This window comes from Protopterus annectens, chromosome 5.part0 (assembly GCF_019279795.1).
Source record: "Protopterus annectens isolate FY-2018-M chromosome 5.part0, PAN1.0, whole genome shotgun sequence".
Taxonomy (NCBI): Eukaryota; Metazoa; Chordata; order Ceratodontiformes; family Protopteridae; genus Protopterus; species Protopterus annectens.
Window position 1 is genome coordinate 259273796 of NC_056735.1, and position 23137 is coordinate 259296932.

The following is a 23137-nucleotide window of genomic DNA, read 5'->3' on the forward strand; positions in this document are numbered from 1 at the left end:
TGTTATGACATACTGTGCTGCAAAATTTTCTTATATTGCAGTATGATACAAAGTAGATAATTCCATGCTGCTCTTTCTGATGTAATAATATGAAGTACAAATGCATTATAAGCTGTAAATTCTACAGAGCTCTGCTTGCATTCCTGAATGGGCTAAAACAGGTATATGAACATAAATAAATGAATACATGCTATGCATGAATGTTCCATTTAGCTATCTAAGGTAACTGATGGCCAGACAAACAGTTCAAAAAGGACTTGTTCCAAACATTCCATTTGTAGGGGAAGGATGGATGGATTTTGTTCCAGGATTCCAGAGACTTCTTGCAGCTGCTTTCAAAATCATAGCAAGGACTATCAAAAATTATAGAAGAGGGTTTAAAATCATAGCACCCAAAATTTGTGTATGACTACATTTCCAACACAAGTGATGGGGGACAAGACATACACATTTCCACACAGTACAGAACAGTACAGTGACAATTACCACTTTTGCAATCAACAAACACATGAAATACTAAACCTTACAACACTAAACCTTTTTTTTTCATGTCCCCTTTTAATTCAGTATACTAATTCCACTGTCTTATGACTGTGGAAGAAAAAGAAACACAGTAAATGCACTGAGTGTAGTTTCACAGCCTAACTACAACAACAGCAGTTAACGTCAAAGAAATATTGCATTGTGAAATCAGGGACTTGAGATTGGCAAACTACACATCAACCAATTGTACATAAACTTTCATATAGGTTCATAGGTTAGTACTAGACTAACTGCCCTCATGGGCCATTTTAAGCATAGCCAATTACCCCATGTGAGAATCAAACCCTTCACCTTGTGATTCTAAGCGAAGCACCTTAACCAATACGCCAACCTCCCACCCCTTTCGCCAACCTCCCACCCCATACCAAGCAAGTTTATACTGCTTTCCTGTGGAAGGCTGAAGAATATCAGATATGGCACTTGACCAATTAATTCCTGTTCCACTGGTTTCCCCTTAATTTGGATATCCATTACTTTATCCTGTTGTGGTGCTTTCTGTATTGGATTTTCTACACTGAATCCTTCTCTTTACAGGTGCTCCATAACCTCAATTTCTATTTCTTTGACTTCTCCATTACTAATCTCTTTTTCTACTTTTCCTCTTAGTCTTCTAATTTTTTGTATTGTAAAGTTTTTCATATCCAGATTCCTTTGCCTGTATTTCTCTTCAAATATCTTTGGTGCTGCTCTTTTTGTATTGGTTAATTTTGCTTTCTCCGTTGCATAAATATTACACCATATTAAATCTCTTTTCCTTTTTCATGTCCATATTTCTTCTTCACATGTCTCCTGATCTTCTTGCTTTTCCTTATTCTGGGGACTCAATCCATCATGCTGTGATGTAGTCTGTGTTAGACCTTCTACATTAAATCCTTCACTTCACAGGCACTCCATAATTTCAGCTTCTATTTCTTTAACTTCTGCTTTACTAATCTTCTTTTCCATATTCCATCTTTGTGATATTCATTTTTTATTGTGAAATTTTCGATATATGGATGCCTTTGTCAGTATTTCTCTTTGAATATCTTTGAGGCTGCCTTCTCTATATTAGTTGACTTAGTTTTTTCCTTTGCATAAATATTGCACCATATCAAATCTCTCTTTCTTTCCCATGTCCATATTTCTTTTTTATATTTTTCAGATATCTCTAGGTTTTGTTGTTTATATTTTTGCACTTCTTCAGATGCTTCTTTTTCCAAACAGATCAAAGTTTCTTGATCTATGTACTGTTTTCCAAAAATCTGTTCTATTAATGCATGCAAATTTTTATTTGAAGCTTCTGACAGTTTTTCCTGCGGAAGAATTTTTCTTTCCTCTAATTTCTCTCTTCATTTTGTATATTTTGTGTCTGGAAATTCTGGGCTTTTTACATAATAGCAACAAGACATCATTTATTTCTTATCCTCAATAGTCCACTCTATCGTCTTTATGGCTCTTCTTTTTGCCAATCGATTTTTTGTGATTTTTGTTGACTGCTACTTCCTTCTATAACAAGGGGGCCATCCTCCCCCTGGGCCTGGCCTGGCCCCATTGTAGGAATGTTTCCATATTTTGAGGATTCTACACTGTCATTTTTTCCAGTCCTGGCACCAGTGTGCCTACCAGGATTGGGCACTTTTTTATCCTGGTCTTGTGCACCCAGCTATCTTTTTTTGTTTTTGTTTTTGACTTCTATCCATGATATATGCTATATAAATACAGTCTATATATCAGTGTCGCCTTGGTGAGATTTTGTGAAAGACAGGGTCCACCTCACAAAGGTACTCACCAAGACATGAGGATGAATTCAGTTTCAGCACTACTACTCTCCTTTGCTTGCCGACTTTTCATCTCTCCATTAAGACCCCTTATATCAAGACATGAAGGAAGTTAATGAATAACTTAATATTTGGTTCCCTAACTATTTCTGGCTCCCACAGAAGTAGACCTTAACATTAATCAGATAGAAAGTACTATAATGCTCTAAATGACTTCAATACTTATTTCTTTTGGACATACTGAAATATTACATGTTCTTCATGTTTCACTGTTGCAGTCATCACATTTAGGCTATCTCTGCCATGGTAGCCTTCACCCGGCCCGAATACCAGAGGCTTAGTATTTCTGCATTGGTTGCTGTCACTTGAAGACTGATGTCAGCTCATCAGTAGTATAAAGTAAGGCAGCCAATGCCATTACATCTGTCTTTCTTGCCATGGAGCCCGAAGCAGAAGCAGTTCGCATGAGTTCCGGTCAGCCGCTACCTCAGTTCCGTCTACCGAATTAAAGTTGAAGTCTTCTAAAGCTAAGTACCCTGTTGGGGATCCTTTTTTCTTGCACTAACCGATGTCAGAAAAAGTTAATAATTGTCTCGCCTGTGGAAAACAAATACTGCACCAAGATTTCCACTCTTACTGCGTCACTTGTTTAAGCCCAGACACAACGTCCCTTACAGTCTTCAAATTCCGATATGGCTTCAGTAAGCCATCCGACAGCAGATCTTCTGAAAAAACGTAAAGATAAAGACAGAGAGAGAGCATACAGATCCAAACCTACCAACGATGCTTCTGTTAAGCTAGTCGTCAGTTCTCCAGTGCTCAGTTAGGCACTTTCGCAGCCCCTGATGCCTGCTTCTATTGATTCACAGGCCACTACCAAGACCCTTTCAGAGTCCGGTATGCCGCAAAACTCTTCTTTGACTAAGGATCCTGTGGTCGTCTCACCCTCGGATGTGTCCGGGGCTGCTGAGCAGGCACCAGCTTCTGAGGAAGCCCTTCGCACTACTAAATCTAGACACATACCGATGTTTTCTTTTGCGACTACCATTCTTTCTAAAACTATCAAGTTTCTTAGGCCCAGAGTACGAACTACACCCAAGAAACCAACGACCCACTCTCAGACGCCTGCTACCTTGCCTCAGTCTCAAATGCTTAAAATGGCAGAAGACCTTATCATGCTAATCAGGGGAGGCCCAGCTACCCCTTCCAAAAGGAAAAGAGATCTGTCCCCTGTGGTTTTGTCTGAACAAGAGTCAGATGAATCTGATGCATCTGAATATGAAGATATGCAACCCCTCTACACTTATGAGGATTCTGATGCAGAGGATTCCATTCCTTCAGCCTCTCCCCCAGAGGATTTTTCCTTTGGGGAAACCCTGCATACCTTAAGGGAGCATTTCCAATGGGAAAGTCAGGACTACCCTCAGTCTAAAAATAGACTCAGGGAATTCCTAGATCTTCCACAGCAGAGACCCTTAACCATCCCCCCCAGTCCTGGATGTCGGGGAGGATGTTTTTCTCAAATCCAGCTTGACTCCTGATGTCCTTCCATCTACTCCCAGAAAACCAGGCAGGTACTATAGAGTCCCTGACTCAAACAAATATCTTTTTAAAAATCCTACAGCTGACCCTGCGGTCATTTCTCAACGGGCAAAAGGAATTAAAGCAACCTCTGCTAAGAATCCCACCCCCTCAGACAGGAATTCACGAGCATTGGACAGATAAAAAAGTAAAAAAGTATACACCTCAGCTACTCTTCATATCAGGGCACTAAATTGTCAGTTCCATATGCTAAAATTTCAGCAACATACCTTGGAACTCCTTAAACAAAAAATGTCTTCCTTTCCTGCTTGAGAGAATCTAAAGATTTACAAGATTTAATGCATTCTGCAAATCAAGTAACTAAACACACCTTGCACTGTGGTTTTGACACCCTAGACGCTTCTTGCAGGGCAGCAGTCACTGGATCTATCATTAGAAGGCATGCATGGCTTAAGGAACAGCCCCTGCAAGACCATATCAAATCTAAATTGTTGGATTCCCCCATGCACAAGGATAACTTATTTGGCACTAAGGCAGAAGAGGCCTTAAAAAAATATGAAAGAAAAAGCTAAATCTATGCAAACAGTTTAGGATTTCTTGCAGGTCCAGCCCCCTAGGTTCAGCAGACATTGTCCCTTCAAACACTGGTCCTTTTCTGCTCCCAGTAAACTGGCCCAGCCAAGGTCCCATGGAAGCAGACCACCCCCAGACAGCAGACCCAGGGAATGCAGAGATCTAAGCAGTGGACTACCTCCACTTCAAAACCAGAGAGTTTTAAGCCACCCCCTTACGGTAAGAACTCACAATAACTCACCACCTCCACCCCCTTCCTCTGTCCACCTTCACTTACCCCTCGGAGGAAAACTCTCCTTTCACCAAGCACCTGGACCACCATTACCAGTGACCACTGGGTTCTGAACATCATGTCTCAGGGATACACATTTTCCTTCCACACCCTTCCAACTCCAAAAGGGTTCTCAGTTCTACCTCCAGATCAGTGAGCAGAGACTCAAAAGCAAATCCTTTCCCTGCTCTCTATGAGGGCAATAGAGCATGTTCCTGCAGAACAGATTGGCCAAGCCTTCTACTCCAGACTGTTTCTGGTGCCCAGAAAAGAGGGCACCTGGCGCCCCATCCTCGATCTATCCATTCTAAACACCTTCCTGGTGATCCCAAAATTCAAAATGCTCACCCTCCAGCAGCTGCTGCCCATGCTCTCCAAGGATGCTTGGCTAGCCACCCTAGATCTAAAAGAGGCCTATCTCCACATTCCTATCAGGGAATCATGCAGGAAATATCTCCGGTTCAGGGCAGGATCTCAACACTTTCAGTTCTCTGCACTTCCCTTTGGCATATCTGCTGCTCCCAGTGTTTTCACAAAATGTCTGGCTCCAGGCATTGCTTTATGCAGACAAAGAAATATTCAGATTTACCCATACTTAGGCGACTGCCTTATTCAGGCAAACAGCCAGGAAAAGCTGCTCAAGCAGCTGGCCTTTGTAAAGACCCTGCTAACCTCCCTAGGGTACACAATCAAAGAATAAAAATACCAAACAGGTGCTCACACAAAGGATAATATTTCCTGGAAGCAAGTCTGAACACAGCATCCCAGATGGCATACCTTACTCCAGAGAAACACATTTTCCTGACAGCCTACTTCTCTCAACTAGACACCAGGCCCCAGCTAACTGCAAGGAAGATCCTGCAAGCTCTGTGGTTCATGGCATCTTGCATACTACTCACTCCATATGCCAGACTGCATATGAGGAAACTTCAGTGGTATCTAAAGAGCCTTTGGTGCCAACACTGTCAGGACATGGAAACTCTTCTACCTATAATTCCTTGTCTCAGAAAAGATTTTCTTTGGTGGGCAGCAGCATGCTCCCACAACAGGGAAATGCCTTTCTCCCCATCCCCCACCACCCAGACCCTCACCACAGATGCATCAGACTACACTTGGGGTGCCCACCTAGATGGCAGGCGCATACAGGGCCAGTGGAGCCCACAGCAAATTCCTCTGCACATCAATCAAAAAGAGATGATGGCTGTGCAGTATGCCTTGATAGCTTTCAAGCCCCTTCTCTCTCCAGGGGCTCTCCTGATCAAAACAGACAACACTACTGTGATGTGGTACATCAAGAAGCAGGGAGGGACTCATTCCTACCCTTTATGCAGACTGGCCATGACCCTTTGGCACACAGCCTCTGACATGCAACTACACCTGTTAGCACAATTCCTACCAGGCTCTCTCAACTCTCTGGCAGACCAATTAAGCAGAAATCTTCTGGACCCACATGAGTGGCAACTCAACAGAAGTACCTTCACCCTAATAACTCAGAAATGGGGAACGCCAAAGGTCGACCTCCTTGCCTCCCACACCAAACATCAGCTCAGCAATTTCTCCACCAGAGAGCATCACTGCATGGCTTGGAAAGTGGATGCCCTGTCCTTCCCCTGGGTCAATCTATCAGTCTATGCCTTTCCTCCCTCTCATCCTCAGGGTACTGCTAAAAATAAGGGAAGAAAAACCAAGGACCATTCTGATAGCTCCAGACTGGCCCCGGCAGCACTGGTACCCCTTGTTGCGAGGCCTCTCTCAGCCCCCCACCCCGGCATCTTCCTCAGATTCCAAAACCTCCTGACCCAGAGGGAAGGGGAATTCATGCATCCCCAATTGCAGACTCTCAATTTGGCAGCTTGGCTTATTCCCTAACCCCGAACCAATCTGCCAGCCTCAGTAAACAGTCTCTGGATGTTATCCATGAGGCCAGACGTCCTAGCACCAGAAAGTCTTATGCAGACAAATGGAAAAGATTCTGCACCTGGATCCAGGCTAAGGGAGCCAATATGGTACAGCCATCCCTCCCTCTCATCCTGGATTACTTAGCTGACCTACTACACAGTGGCCTCTCTTTCTTCTCTATAAAAATTCATGCCTCTGCTATTTCTGCTCATTTTCCCACTGAGCAGCCCCTTTTCTCACACCCTTTAATCAAACAGTTCCTAAGATGGGGCTAAAAACTTGAGGCCACCCAGAAGGCCACCAACACCAGCTTGGGATCTTAACTTTGTTTTGGAAAAGCCCACCCTGCCCCCTTTCGAACCAGCTTATTCTGCAGAGCTAAAATTTCTCTCCTGGAAAACAGCATTCCTTCCGGCCTTCACTTCAGCCAGAAGAGTCTCTGAGCTGCAAGCACTCATGGCTGTGGAACCCTCCATCATTTTCCATGCAAACAGGGTATCCCTCAGAACTAACCCATCCTTTATGCCCAAAGTGGTTTCCAGTGTGGCTCTCAACCAATCCATTAATTTGCCCACCTTTTTTCACAATCCCCAGAACATGGGGGAAAGGATTCTTCACTCTTTAGATGGACACAGACAGCTCAGATTCTATCTTGACAGGACTAAATCCTTCAGAAAGTCTGATCAATTGTTGGTTAGCTTTGCTACAGGGGCAGAAGGCAAAGCCATCTCCAAACAAACCATTTCAAAATGGATAGCACACTGCATCCATTTATGTTACAAACAGCATGGTAAGCCTCCCCCCAAGGGGGTCAGGACACACTCCACCAGAGCATCCCCCACCTCTGCAGCCTTCCTCAGAGGAGTCCCCACCAGGGACATCATGGATTCTCTCACCTGGACATCTGTTCACACTTTTACCAAGCATTACCACCTGCCTCTGTTCTCCAAATCCAGGGCAGGGTTTGCCTCTGCAGTCTTGCATAGAATCCTAGCCAGCCCCTAGTTGCATTGACTGCCTCCTCCCTTTTCCTAAGCTTTAGGAATCAACCCAAATGTGATGACTGCAACAGTGAAACACGATGAACATAGTACAGTTTTGTACCTAGCATAAATGTAGATGTCCGAGTGTATTCACTGTTGCAGTCCTGGTTTCCCTCCCTCCATCCCCCTTCCTTCTCTTTTTCCTTTTATTACCTTTCTAACTTGTTGTTCTCCTTAACTTACAAGGGAATTTTGGGCATTTATTTTCCACTGGTGGGGTTTTCTTCCACCAGAACATGGCCTCCTACTTGGGGGCTCCTGACAGGTTAGGGCAAGAAAAGCTGATGTAATAGCGTCAGCTGCCTTACTTTATACTACTGATGACCTGACGTCAGTCTTCAAGCAACAACAACCGATGCAGAAATACTAAGCCTCTGGTATTCGGGCTGGCTGAGGGCTACCCTGGCAGGAATAACCCAAATGTGATGACTGCAACAGTGAATACACTTGAACATCTACATTTATGGTAAGTGTACACAACTGTACTTTCATGCATATATTTCTAAATACATATCTGTACTGTTTAGATGTCAGTGTTGTACGTCTGTGGTTGAAAAGATTAACTTGACCATCTCAACCACCTGATTAACAAACATCTAAATAAAATACACAGGCATATAAACAAAGAGAATTAAAATAGCCATTTTTCTAACATATTCCACAGGGGAATTTGGACCATGTGAATACTAGGGAAAAAGGATTCTATTGAATTTCGTATTATAAACAGCCACTCAGCAATACAACAGTTCTCTTTGTTATATTTTTGCAGTTTTCCTTCATTTTATGATTCTGCGTGCGCAGTCCATTTTCATTGTGCTTATGGCAACTCCATTGTATTCATTAAGAAAAGTCCTGGAATTCAGCATTTTAATTTCCATAAAATATAGTGTTCCTAGTCAATGCGAGAAATACAGCTATGATGTTCTACATACAGACTTTCATATAAAACCATTTCAGACACTGCCTGACAATATCACTCACCTGTCCAGATTTTTGCCTTATTTTTCTGGTTTGTTCCTCATAACATATGTGGTTTTCTGTCCAATTACTTAGGTGTTAAGTTACTAAATAATGACAGCCTTTGAGTTTCAGACTTCATATCCTTCAGAAAATGCATGCTGATGCAAGACTTGTTATTCTAACAACTTTTTTTAAGTGTAAGCTCAGTGTTTAAAATCTGTCCATATTTTTGGGCCTTTGTCCCCCACCCATTATTTTTGACTTTGTCCAGATTTCTTGAACAAAAAGGTTGAGAGGTATGTGTCTAACAAACTAAATAGATATTGCCTTAGAAAGTCAGCAGAGATTACGCCTAAGTAAACTATAAGCATGGAATATAATGAGAGTTGCACATACTTTTATTAACAGTTCAAATTTTGCGTGACATTTTTCTAGTTAAATAAATTCATCGTGTACCTTGAGTGATGAAAACATCTCTTTCTGCCTGCAGCAATCTTCTTCTCTTGTTCTGTATGTCTGTGTGTCTGTTCCTCTGTCTCTGACAGTGCAGCAGTTGTCCCGACAGTTCCAAAAATTCCTGAAAGTAATCAAGAGGCAAGCAGGCACAATTAAATCTCAGATCTCGTCTGCCTCCCATCTGTTTTCAGGAAGAACAACAGAGTAGCATCAGCAACCCACCCCTGACTATTAAAACCCAACCTTCAGAAAGTTATGATCAAATCACAGAAGGGAAAAGACAGCCAACAATAGATCAGGTGGTTTCCTTGTCTAAAAGTGGTCACAATGTTACATGAAACTGGCTTTATAGTGACCACTGGCTTCTAGATACACTGTACCAGTCCACTGACTCCACTGACTCCATTTTGACCCTGTTTAATTTCTGTGTCATTGGCTGTATACTTGAACCACTTCATAGGTTCATAGGTTCATAGGTTCATACTAGGCTATCTGCCCAAGGGCATTTATAAGCCTAGCCCATAGTTATGTGGCTTTCGCCACCCCTTTAGTTTGAATAAAAACTATGCCTATCATTTTTCTGTGCCTCTGTCAAGCAGTGACACTGAAGTAATCCCTGGGGTATATCTGCGATCTCCCATCCATTGGTCAAGATTCCTCTTGAACAAGGCCAGCGAGGTGCTCTGCCTCACATGTACCGGGATTTTGTTCCACAGCATAGGGAGTCTCTGGGTGATGAATCTGTCCCTCCAGCACGTTCTATTTATAACCGTGTCAAGGTTTAAGTCTCCCGCCCTTGTGGTTCTGAGGGATCTCGATTTTTTGAGGTGAAGCATATTCATCAAATCTGGGTTTGACATGGCCTTATATGTCAGGCACAGGTCACCTCTGAGCAAGCGGTATGAGACTGAATAAAGCTGGAGTTCTTTCAGTCGGGCAGCATAAGACATATTTTTGAGACCCTTTATCCTTTTGGTGAGGAACTTTTGGGGCCTTTCAAGCTGCATCAGGTGTCTGGTCAGATACATTCCGAACGGGCATTGTACTCAATCATAGGTCTAATGAGTGATGAGTACAGGGGGACGATGACCTCCCTTGATCTAGATGTGAATCCCTTCATGATCAGGTGGGCGATATAGAAGGTTTTCCTAACTACTTTAGCAACATGAGTGTCAAGCGAAAGACTACTGTCAACTTGGGTCCCCAGATCCCTGATGACTTTTCTGTGCTCAGTGGATTGTCACCTATATGGTAGCTAGGGGTAACCTTGTTTTTCCCGAAGGGTATGACTATGCATTTTTGGCGTTTAACTTCAGGCCATGGCTCTGGCACCAGTTATCCGTTTCTGTGAGGCCCTTCTGGAGGATATCTGTGTCAGATGTGTTTTGACTATGGCCCAGTTTGCAGTCATCTGCAAACTTTGTCAGCCATAACCCTCCTTTGTTTGCTTGTACTTCAGAAAAGTAGATGCCGAACAAGAGTGGACCCAGGACTGAGCCCTGTGGGACACCACTTGTGACAGGCTTTGAGTCTGACATGGCTCCAGCAACTCTGACCCTGTGGGTTCTGTCGCTTAGCCAGTTTGCAACCCATCTTGTGATGTATGGCTTTACATTCAAGCTGATGAGTTTTTCGATGATACCTGAGTGGGGTATTGTGTCGAAGGCCTTTGCCAGGTCGAGGTAGGCTGTATGGACTGCCTTTCCCTCATCAATGGCCTTGGTGACTGTCTCGAAAAAGTCAACCAAGTTTAAGAGGCAGGATCTGCCTTTGACAAAGCCAAACTGGGTTGGATCCAAAGTCTGCAAGTTCCCTATGTCTTTATTTATGAGTTCCATTATGATCCTCTCCATGGCTTTGCAGATAAGGCTTGTCAAGCTAATGGGGCGGTAATTTCCAGGGTCTGTGGAGGCACCGCCCTTATGAAGTGGGACCACAGTCGCCGTCGCCACTCCTTGGGTACGTATCCTGAGGTGAGGCTAAGATTAAACAGCTGTCCTAACTGTGGGTTTAATTCCTCGTTGAGTTCATGAAGCACACAGCCGGGGACACCATCCGTCCCATGGATGCTGTGTTTTTGCCTTAGTGAGGGCAGTTCTCACCTGGGCGTTGGAGATGTTTGGGGGCTACAATCCTCTGGAATAGATATCTCTCCTTTGGGGAGGGGGAGAAGTTTGCACTGAACCTGTCAGCCAGTATGTTAGCAATGTGTGTAGGTTCAGTAATTTTCACATCATTTTGAACTAATTCTGAGCATATCTGGGAGTTTCCTCCTAGGTTTCTAACATAGCTAAAGAAGGCCTTATGATTGTCTTTAGAGTCCTTGGCGATTTTTCTCTCAAAATTTGCCTTGGATGATTTTATGAGAGCTCTTAGTTTTTACTTATAATGATCAAAGGTGTCTTACCTTTCAAGGATTTTGCTCTATCTTGTAGTAGCTTCCTCCTTTTGTTGTAGAGCTTGTTTATGGCTGGGGTCCACCAGACTGGACGCTTGCCTTTGGTACAGAGAGTCTTAGTTTTGTTTGGGATTGCCTGATCCATGCAGTCCTGTAGGTGCTGGTAGAAGGCATTTGTAAGTGATTCAGCGGTTTGAGTAATGTTTACCACTGGCTCAGGGGCCTTAAAGGAGACCACACTAGTTTTTGAAGTGTGAAATCGGCTTTTGAGAAGTTTTTCACTGTGGTCTTTTTGTTTCAGGTGGGGCGGGATGAGGACCTCCAGCGAGATTAGTTTATGATCTGATCTCACCAGTGAGGGGTATACTTCGGTGTTGAACATTTTGATCCCATGTTCGTGATGATGAGATCAAGTATGTTTTCACCTCTTGTGGGGATGGTGACTAGTTGTTCCATGGCATTTGAGTTTATGAACTCCAGGAATCTTTGGGTTAGAGTGTTCGGGCTTGAGTAGTGTTCCCAGTCTATATTAGGGTAGTTGAAGTCACCTAGTATGATGGTGTTTGGAGATACATTTATCCCTCCAATGTTTTCAGGAAGGCCATGTGAGGTTCCTGAGTTTGAGAGGGTGGCCTGTAACATGCTACAAATTGCAGAGCAGTCTTGCCTATGGTTAATTGCACCTGGATGGTCTCCGATGCATCGTGCGTTGCCACCAACCTTGAGGTGTGGGTGTCCTTTATGAATATGGACACCCCTCCTTTCTTGGTGTTGTCCGGATTTTGAGGCGGAACGTATGATATGAGGTGAAACCTGTTAGTGCTGGGGTGCTCTCAGGAGCCTTGAACCAGGTTTCTGTCACAGCACAGACATCGATGTTCTCCATATTGAGAAGGGCCTCGAGTGCGTGCATCTTGAGATTGAGACTTCTGGCATTGAGCAGCATTACCCTTAGTTTTTTCCTTTTGGTGTTCTAGGGTGGTAGGTTTAGAATTTGAGCCTTGCCTAAAAAGGCACTATGGGGTGGCAAGAGCCTTTGCCAATATCCGGAAGCCCAGGGTGACAGGTGCAAGCCGTCCCTTGAAGCAGCGTGGCTTGTCCAGCATGTCATCCCAGGCAGACAGACATTGGATCCCCTTTGAATGACACCAGAATTTAAGCCAATTATTAAAGCTGATCATCTTATCACTGTATTGTGGCATCATTCTAGGTGAAGGTAGGATACTGCTCAAGGTCAGGGTCATACCTGCCTGGGCTACATAATCAGAGAGCTCCTCGACGTCCCTTTTCATGTAGTCCAAGGAGGTACATCTCAGGTCGTTGACACCAGCGTGGACAATGACTGAGTCATACTTGTACCTGCTGTTGAGAGACCTGAGTGCTTGCATTATGTGGCGGATTCTAGCGCCCGACAGGCAGCTTACTGTGACCTTCTCCTTACTCAGTCTGGTGAGCGGGACGTCAGTGTGCCTGACTATGGAATCACCAATGACAAGTGTGTCTGGCATTTTGTTTGGCCTTAAGGGCTGTGACTGTTTGACACTCTGACTGTGTGGTCTATGTGTTGCATGTGTTGGGTCGTGAGGTGGTAGTTGTTTGGGTGTCTGCTTTGGTGGCCTCTGCTGCTTTGGTAAATTTTTGACCAGAGCCTCCGAGTATGTCTTTGTGTGAGTATGTGTATGATTTGAAGTTGTGATGGTACCATGTGTGACTGGGTATGTATTGTGTGTGGTTGCCTTCTCCTCCTGTCTGGTCCTGCCAGTCCTATGTTGAGAGAGCTCAGCCTCCAGTTTGGCCGTATAGTTGCATCTCTCGCATGTATTTGTGTTTTGTGGGAGAAGGAGAGGATTGTCTGTGTACATGAGGCAATTGTAACATTGCCTCAATATTCCCAGGTTCACCAGTTGAGCTGGAGAGGACACTAGCAACTGATCCCTCGACATACTAGAAGTAGTAGATAAAGAACTTTCAAAGGACTCCGGGGGAAGTGGGTTTTGGGCCGGTGGGGTACTATCTATAATAAGAGTGCTTTATCAAGGTGCAAGTACTGTAGGAGTAAGTGCTAGGCTTTACAGATAGAGAATAGTCTACTTGGGAATCAAGTAGAGATGAACTTTTCAGTTATAGGATATGCTGGTTAGATCAGCAGTACAGTTTAGCGTGTTTTATAGCAGGGGGCTGAAGGGAGCTAGGAATTGGCCCAAAACGACCAATGGACTACTAGTTTCTGGCTGAAACTTCACCAAATCGGACAAAAAGGCCGCTCAGTGCTTCCCACTCCCACTGGTAAGCAAAGAAACTTCCCTCCTTCCTAATAAGGCAATGGATCAGTAACAGGAACTAAAAACAAAGCCCAGGGATCAGCAACTCTGAAACTGGACTACTCTAGTTCAGTAAAGTGGGAAAACAAGAGATTTTTTGTTTTATTACAGAGATAAGGAAAAAACAGACAGTAAATGCTATAAATGCTGTAAATCGGCTAGCGACTTTAGTGTGTAGCCTACAGAAACAATTTGCAACAATTAGTAACTTAAAGTGCAATAAACAGTGTAAAATGCAGAAATCACTTAAAGTAGCAGTAAAAAAGGCTAAATGCAGTCGCTAGCTTAATAACAGTGGGAAAGCCACAAAAATACTTATATCTGGTAGAAAGTCACTCTTTTAGCTCTCTGCTGCTTGGATCACTCTGCAGGCCACCACGAGGATCTGTGCAGAGTTGGTACAAGCTGGAAAACACGTGTTTAGCGTGTTTTATAGCAGGGGCTGAAAGGAGCTAGGAATTGGCCCAAAACGACCAATAGACTACTAGTTTCTGGCTGAAACTTCACCAATTCGGACAAAAGGCTGCTCAGTGCTTCCCACTCCCACTGGTAAGCAAAGAAACTTCCCTCCTTCCTAATAAGGCAATGGATCAGTAACAGGAACTAAAAACAAAGCCCAGGGATCAGCAACTCTGAAACTGGACTACTCTAGTTCAGTAAGGTGGGAAAACAAAGTGATTTTTTTTTTTTTTTTTTTACAGAGACAAGGAAAAAAACAGACAGTAAATGCTATAAATGCTTTTAAGTGGCTAGCACACTTGAGTGTGTTAGCCTACAGGTAAAATTAAGCAACAAATAACTTTTAAGAGTGCAAAACAGTTAATCAACACAAAAACAGTTTAAATAGAATGCAGAGCTGTATAAACAGGCTAAGATGCAGTCGCTAAGCAGTAAATATTCAAAAGCCAGAAAAAATACTTAAATCAGTTATAGCAAATACAGTTATAACAAATGCTCTGAAATATACTGTATATTTCCAATATGTTTGAGAAGGACAGTCAGAACACAAGAAGGTTCAGGCGAAGAAGAAAAAAAAGTTTTGTTTTACTTTTTGAAAAGGTAAAAAGGAGGAACAGAAGGCCTTATCAAATGTTCTCCCTGTATTAAGAAGAATGAGCTAATGACACTAGACTGGGAGGTGTGTCACAGTAGGGGCGGGCAACTGCAAAGCCACCAAGTATAAGAGCAAGACACCAACAGGGAGGGAGGGTGGGACAAAATAGCCTATGGGTGGGACAAAATAGCCTAAGACAACAAGCTATGAAAGTTTTTAAACAGAAAAAGATTTCTGAAGATTCTGAATAGACAAAGTGCTTTATATATATTAAATTATAAAAACAGTAATCTGTTAAAATAATCAAAAAATACTTATATTTTGTAGCTCAGTTGCGGTCAAACAACTTCTCCAGCCTGCACCAAAGACCAGAAACACAACTTTTTTTTTACAAGAACACAAAAGAACCAGCCCCCACTAGCCAAGAGATAATTACACAGAGTAAATGTTTCAGTTTATACAATAGCCTAAGACAACAAGCTATGAAAGTTTTTAAACAGAAAAAGATTTCTGAAGATTCTGAATAGACAAAGTGCTTTATATATATTAAATTATAAAAGCAGTAATCTGTAAACACTAGAAATTAGAGCTGTCTAAGAACAAATCAGAGCACTGGAGCAGACCCAAAAAACAAGACTAAAACTGAAATGTTCTGCCAAATTCAGGCAGTTGTGAGGTATGTGCTCAGTCTAAAAAAAATTATTTGCGGTATACAATGGCCTCTGATATCTAATAATCATCCTTTTAGGTGGCTGCAGGTTCACTGATCTAAATTAGCTCTAGGATAGTGGTCTGCATGGTAACAAGGCAGTTATTCTGTGAGTGCAGGTACACTAACAGAATAATTAAAGATCAAAGATGATAGTATAGGAGGGTCTATGTTAAATCAGAGAACCCTTAAAAAAGCAAATGCTGATTTATCAACCTTATGTAAGCAAAGGCTTACAATTCCAAACACTCGGAACAGCAATTTTTCTCCCAGAGAAAAAAATTGCTGTTCTAAAACAAAACAAAAAAAAACTTTAAAACAATACATAAAGTGAGGGGCTTTGCCCCCAACACACCCCACCCCCTACTTAAATATACCTCCTCTGAGATTGTACTACAGTGCTGAAAACGGTAAAGTAACGAAGCAGCCAAGTGAATTCTTTCCCAAGGAAAGAATTTGCTTAAAAGCTGCTTCGCTATTTTGCCTTTTCGTTCTTTTAAGTTCGATCAAGGCACATTCGAAAGAATGCGTCTTTAATCACTTAATAGGAACCTGTATAGAATGGCCTCTTTCCTACTTTGAGTTATATTTCCCCTTTGGAAAACTCCAAAATCATTATTAAAGAAACTACTAATTTATGAGCATAGTTTCTCTAAGTGGCCATATGGTAAAGTAGTGCACCATTTCACAATGAGAATTATTTTACCAGACATCCTGGTTGCTAGAAACTGAACTGAAAAAAATCATCACAGTTTTAAACAATTGTTATTAACACCATTGTGTTTGAAGCAGTGTTCTACTTTTTCCTTATGCTTGCCTAATTGACTAGTTATACAGTATCCATCTTAAACTTCCCCAAGGAATGTTTAAAATGTCTGCTTGTCTCCCCATATCAAGCAATGACATATCTCTGATCTACGCTTTCTTGTCACATCAAGGTGACACCAAAGGGGAGCCTGTAAAGTCTTCCTTTTATTACTTTTAATTATTTATGTATTTATTTAGTTGCTATAGCCTGTTTTAAGCTTCTAATGCTGACATTGCAACATGAATTTTTATTTTTGTGCCTGGTGTACCATAATCATATTATTGTAAAATCATTTTAGTGCAAAGAGTATAGTTTTAAGACCTTAATCATATCTATGTCGTCAGCTTTCAGCCCTTATATTCTTCATAGTCACACTTTTTGACCGTCTTTGTCTTAGACATAGGTTTCTTTTTATACAGTACGTCAATGCAAACGGTGGCTGTTCAACACAGGACTGTAGCAGTACTTGCAACTGTATTTGTTAAGACACAGGTATGGACATCCAGCAAATTTCGTGGTTTTGCTGTCTGCTCTTACAGAAGGTTGATAAAGGTTTAAAAAAAATTCTACCCTTGAATGGAGTTAATCTTATCCCAGAGTTATTTTTTTTAGCAAATCTGAGTGACCTAGATAGATGTTGTTCCTCGTTCAGTAAACTTGTGGTACCTACCAGTTTCATCAGTTCCTCATTTTCTGCCACAGATCATAAGGGTCCTTTCATTTTTCCTATTCAAATCTCACATTATACTTGTTTTCATGTCACAAACTATGAAAGTCCCTTCATTTGTTTCTATTCAAATTCATAGGTTCATAGGTAGGTACTAGGCTACTGGCCCTAGGGTCTATCTACGCCTAGCCAAAAAGGTACCCTGGCTTTCGCCACCCAAAAAAATAATTTTCCTGTGCCCCTATCGAGCAGAGCCACAGAAGTGATACCCGGGGTGAATTTCCTATCTCCCATCCAATCATTAAATAGCCCTTGCTGGTCTTGAACCCAGGACCCTGCACTCCATAGCCCATGATATTTACCAGTAAGCCACCTCTGTTTCATATTGTTTCAGAGTAGAAACTGATTCAGCCTACATGAAATAGACTGTACAGAAAAGATTCTGTAGTTTTCATTGTTGTTCACTATCCAGGCTTTATCCTGACACTTCTCTTGGCATCAGTAAAATGTTATAACCTCCTAAAGTTAAAGTCTTTTCCAGTTATTTGTTGGAGAAATCTTTAGATAAAGATCATGGATGACATGAACTACAGTACTGCACAAAGAAACTGGTAACTGCTGTCACTTATAGCCCATGAAGTGTTGCTTTTATCCACGTATCTGCAAAATCAAAAACAGTCTTATTACATGCAGGTGTCATTTGCCTTACTAGCTGTTTGAAATGACAACTTTCAACCACCAGTGAATGAGCAAAACAAACAATTTGTATGCCTGACAAGAGTGTGGGGAAGGGAAAGTCTCAAAATTTTGAAAGAATTACAGCTTTGAATATTTAATAAGTGAGATATAAACCATGCTTTAAATCTCTTTTTTTTACTGAAGAAATGAACAAGGAGCATGTAAGTTTTTTACAGTGTTAGTCTGAATACAGATTGGGTAATACAAGAAGCACAGACTATTCTTTCATAGACTGTCTAAAAAGTCAAGCACTCACAGCAGTAACACTGTAACAAAATGGAAGAAAAATTCTCATTTGTAATTTATAATAGGATGTGTCATATTACACAGACCCTAATTTCATTCTTAGAGAAGGAAAAAGAAACTGAAAACAAATTCACATCAGTATAGCAGTCTCCATGATGATCATTTTTGATTTAAGAAATTAAAATATAATAAACTTAATGTGCAGTTAGGTTGGCTTTGATTAGTAGTACATAAAATATTAAAATATATATTTTCATTCTATATGTGTATTGGTTTTAAGATGTTCACCTCACAGACACAAGGTGTAGGGTTTGATTCTCGCCTTTAAAAGTGAAATTGTCTAGGCTTAAAATTGGCAGCAAGGGCAGCTATCTTAGGAACCTAAATAGCCTACACAGCTGCCATCTCTGTAATTGCTGTAGTCTGTTTGCACAACCACTGGATCACGAAATTAGCTTATCTGTTGCCCAGCCAAATTCCTGTTCAGAACCTGTTGGAAGTTTGACAATAACTTATTACAACCTTATCTCTTTCAAGTTATACATCACTATTGCCATAAAGGTAAACTACACAAAAATCATAAATAACTGAAGATTTATAATTCAATAAAACTATAAAAAATAAATTCAGCATTTTGTCAGAGAACTTTCACTAAAAATGTGTTTCAGCAGTATTCTTCCTGTTCTATCATGAAAGTATAGCAAAAGCAATCCGTGAAACCTTTCTTTGCTGTTTCATATAAAACTACAAGGTCCATACTGTGGTTAATTATAACAGTCTCTTGGCACCAGAAATTTGTTCAACTGTTTAAATGCACTTGTTACATTTTAGTATAACTGAGTTAAATATAATTAAAAGCCTAATCTCATTATCTATATAGGTTTTCTGACAGGTGTTCGGCATTTTTGTACAAGTGTGATGCCCTATGTGGAAAACAGATGAATTTCTTTATTGTCAGGAAACATCTTATTCTATGTTGTTCAGTTTGCTCTGCATAAGATCTGTGGCTGAATAAACTAGAACTGATAGTCTTTTAAGACAGTGGTAGCTGTAATTATGGCTTCGCGCAATGCAATCATGCTGCTACTATTGTAACTATTTAAAAAAACGTTGGTGATTTTGTCTTGTTACACAGAATGCACTGACAGTGATGTAGTTTGCTTCCAAAATGAGTAACAAGTAGACCTTTAAAATCCAGCTGGTATGTGCATCCTATTTAAAAATGTATATGTCATTTTATTGTTACCAATTCTGAAATGTATCTTATTGCATCAAAACTAATTATTAAGCTATACCGTGCAAACCTTGAGCTGGATGTGGCAGAGTTAAAGATGTTAAGATTTGCACTGGGTGTGACGAGGGTGGACAGGATTAGGAATAAGTATATTAGAGGGTCAGCCCAGGTTGGAAGGTTTGGAGACAAAGCCAGAGAGGCAAGATTACATTGGTTTGGACATGTGCTGAGAAGGGATGCTGAGTATATTGGGAAAATGATGCTAAGGATGAAGCTACCAGGTAACAGGAAAAGAGGAAGGCCTAAGAGAAGGTTTATGGATGTGGTGAGGGAGGACATGCAGGTGGTTGGTGTGACAGAGCAAGATGCAGAGGACAGGAAGAAATGGAAACAGGTGATCCGCTATGACGACCCCTAACGGGAACAGCCGAAAGAATATGATGATGATGACCGTGCAAACCTCATTTGCTCAGAGTTTCTGTATCTCTCCAAAGTATATGCAGTCAGCTATGTAATTTATTGGTAATCTCGTTGATGACTGTCCAATAGTTTCATATTCTTACAAGTAAACTGTGCTGTGTAATTCTAATTTATTTTTGCAATTGTACATCAGTGGGTATTCCAACAGAAATCTCTTAGAATAATCTGGCAACCCACTTGCAGGAGGATATAAAAGAAATGTTTTCTGTTGTACAAAAGCTTGTTCATGACAGTTCTGCCAAGGTAAAGCTTCAGGGGTATATTTCTTTAATAATTTTAATAAAGGTTTCACAACTTCTGCATAATTAGAAATCCAGTGTCAACAGTAACCTGTTAGTCACAAGAAAGCTTGCAACTGTTTTAATGTGGTAGGGCATAGTGCAGTTTGTACTGCAGTAATTCATGAAGGCGTGATTTGTCTAGTGCCTTCCAAAATAAGATGTCCCAAGTATCGAACCTGGGATTTCCATAACTGCAGTTTTTCTTTGTTAACCTTAAATCCTAAATCTGCTAACTTTCTCAAAAGAAAAATAATGTCTTGTTTGCAGTCATTGGGGGGTGTTGAAGTTAAACGTAAATCATCTACTTAATGAATTTGAATAGAACCACAAGGAAAATTTATCTTATCCAGTTGTTTCTTCATTTCTCTAGAGAAAAGAGTAGGCGATTCTACATATACCTGCAGTAATCTATTCCAAGCGTATTGTGGGGTAACCATTTGAAATGTCAGAACCCACTAAAGTGAGTCCCGAAATGCAGAGACTGAATGACTGAATAATCAGACTTAACATATACCAAGTCTGAGATGCCATTTCTCAAAATATTCCCTGTTTTTCTGAGTTATGGTGATCTCGGGGTTAGTATATAAAAGTTCTGGTGAGGAATACTGAGATAGCTTGTCCCCCCTGCAAAAAGAAGTTGAAAGGAGAAAAGTGATTTTACAGATTCACTCTTCTCCTGTGTTTTCATTCTTTTTTTTTTTTTTTTTTTTTTTTGGCTTGTCAGCACTTGGCATTCCAAGTGCCAACATTTCAATAGGGAGCTGTACTGCTGCTCTATATATGTAAATGCAAACTGATACCCTATATTTGAAAATGCAAACTGATACCCTATATTTGTAAATGCAAACTGATGCCCTATATTTGTAAATGCAAACTGATGCCCTATATTTGTAAATGCAAAGTGATACCCAGTATATGTAAATACAAACTGATATTAGTTATCTGGATGTACAGGAGTAGAAAGGAAAGTATATGAACTGTGAAGGTGGTTGCGTCTGATGGAATTTAACTTAGTATTGTTGCAGGATTAGGGACTACTGGAAGTGTTGGTATTACTACTACTGCATTCACCACTCATAAATCTTGTACAAATCTCTGTGTATTTCCCTATTTCATAACTGATAAAAGATGAGTATTACAGGGACTTTGGGTTGGGAATATACCTTGTTGTAATAAGGCAGAAATAACAGGTTCAATTCCTTTTTCCACTTCTACCAACAAAGAATACTGAACTTACACAAGCAGCCACTTATAAGGTTTTGATGTTATACACACAGGTTCTGCATCTTTTACGAACCCTACTTCATTTTCATGGGTAGTGCAGAGCTGTGGAGGAATTCCTTTTAATTCTTCCAAGCCAACATTTTCTACATCTTGTTCTGACGTCAGCATGACAAAAAGGGCATTTTCATCTGTACAGATGTTATTTGAATATCATCCTAAGAGTTCATTAGGAATATCTAAAAACAGACCATCTGATGTACAATAAACAGTGCATAGTAACGTACATAAATCTAACAGTATTTACAAAGGCAGAATTGCCTAGGATAAAGGCATGCTGTTCTTTTACTGAACTAGTTTGAATAGGAACAGCTTTTTTAATTGATAGTGTAAAGGGACTCCAGATACCCCCACACCCTGAATCATGTGTTCAGAAAGTGCAAAGTGTTCTGCATGTGCTGAAGTAATTATCGACTTGGTAACTGCTGTATCAATGAGAAATTGGATAGAAGAATTTTGTACTGTAATATTGACAAAAGGACTATCCTGGTCAGTCAATACCAAGGGAAATAACCGTGATTCCTGCTCGTGGCTGTCCTAATGGTTTTGTTGCCACACTGGTGGCTGCTGAGCAGTATTGCATACAGGGGAATTTCTTTCAGACTGCTGTAGCAGCTGAATATTTGGTAATTTTGCTTGCTATGCAGACAATGGACATTTATCTCACCGATGTCCAGACCGACTACAATTAAAACAAGTATTTAAATGTGATACACCTAGTGGTATCTGTGGTGATGCAGGGAGATATTAATTTTGCTGATATTGCCCTGGGGGGTGGTGTGTTTGAAAAATTTAAATTTACCTCTTCCCTTTGGATTTCTTCATCCCTTCCCCTTCCCCATAAATTGGGATCAGACTGTTGGAGCTGAATATCAACTAACTTTTTCTTTTGTTCTTTTCCTTCCGTAAGTATATTACCTGCCACGTAACCTGCCACAAATTGTGTTTGATTCACAATTTCATGAATGTCCTAACTTGACCAGTTTAAACAAACCTTTTTTTTTAGTTTGCTCTTGTATGGTAGATAATAAACCCTCTGCAAAAGCTGGTGACAACCTGCTGAATGCCACACCTTCTGTAGGTTCTGGATGCCCAGAAAAGGCTCCAATCACATCTATCATGCATTGCAAATAAGCATCAATAGATTCATTTTTCTTTTGCTCAATAGCTTTGATTTTTGCCCAGTTAGGGTTGGGGGAGCACTGTGGTAATACCTTTTAAAAATGTGTTCCTATCAGTCAAAAATCTGTCATCTGTGTGTTTTGGAATATTATCATCTAAATTCAATTTTTCTCATATTGTTCTGTAAATTTTGGGGGGTGTAGAGGCTTTTAGTACTACTCTCAAGTCTTCAGTTAGTTGGGTTTTGTAGTGGTTCATGTCTTTATAAGATCTTTTCATATTAGCTGAATGTGTTCAAGTAGGAGGGAGAGAATCTACAATGGTTGAAAATCTGCATGCGCACTACTCTTTTAGCAGGTTCAGCTTCGCTGTCTCTAGCTGCTACAACATTCGGTACTTCTTGCAATTGATGTAATTGTTAGGAGATATATCAAAATCAGTGGAAGAATCAGAATTTGTTTCTTCCTCTGTATTTTGTTTAGCAGGTGTTTTCCAGTGATACTCCACTCCATCTATAATTATCGGGAACTGAGTAATAATTTGTTTAATCTTTTTCAAAGTGTTAGTTTTTGGTGGAGAACTTGTATTAGGAAATCTTTTTAATTTTCCCACATTCTTAGCACTAGTTCCTTGTTTATGTTTGTGATACATTTGTTTCATTTTATTGGCTATTCATTTTAACATTTGATTGGATGGTGTTATGGTAGGTACTGAATGTTGCTGTTAATGGAATCCAGTTCAAAGATTCATAGGA

At 40.8% G+C, this 23137-nt stretch overlaps 1 protein-coding gene across 1 annotated transcript in view; it reads left to right on the forward strand.

Moving 5' to 3' along the window:
• Positions 1–23137, forward strand: part of PDE9A (phosphodiesterase 9A) — an 851735-nt gene that overhangs the window by 116529 nt on the left and 712069 nt on the right. The gene's annotated exons all lie outside the window — the stretch shown is intronic.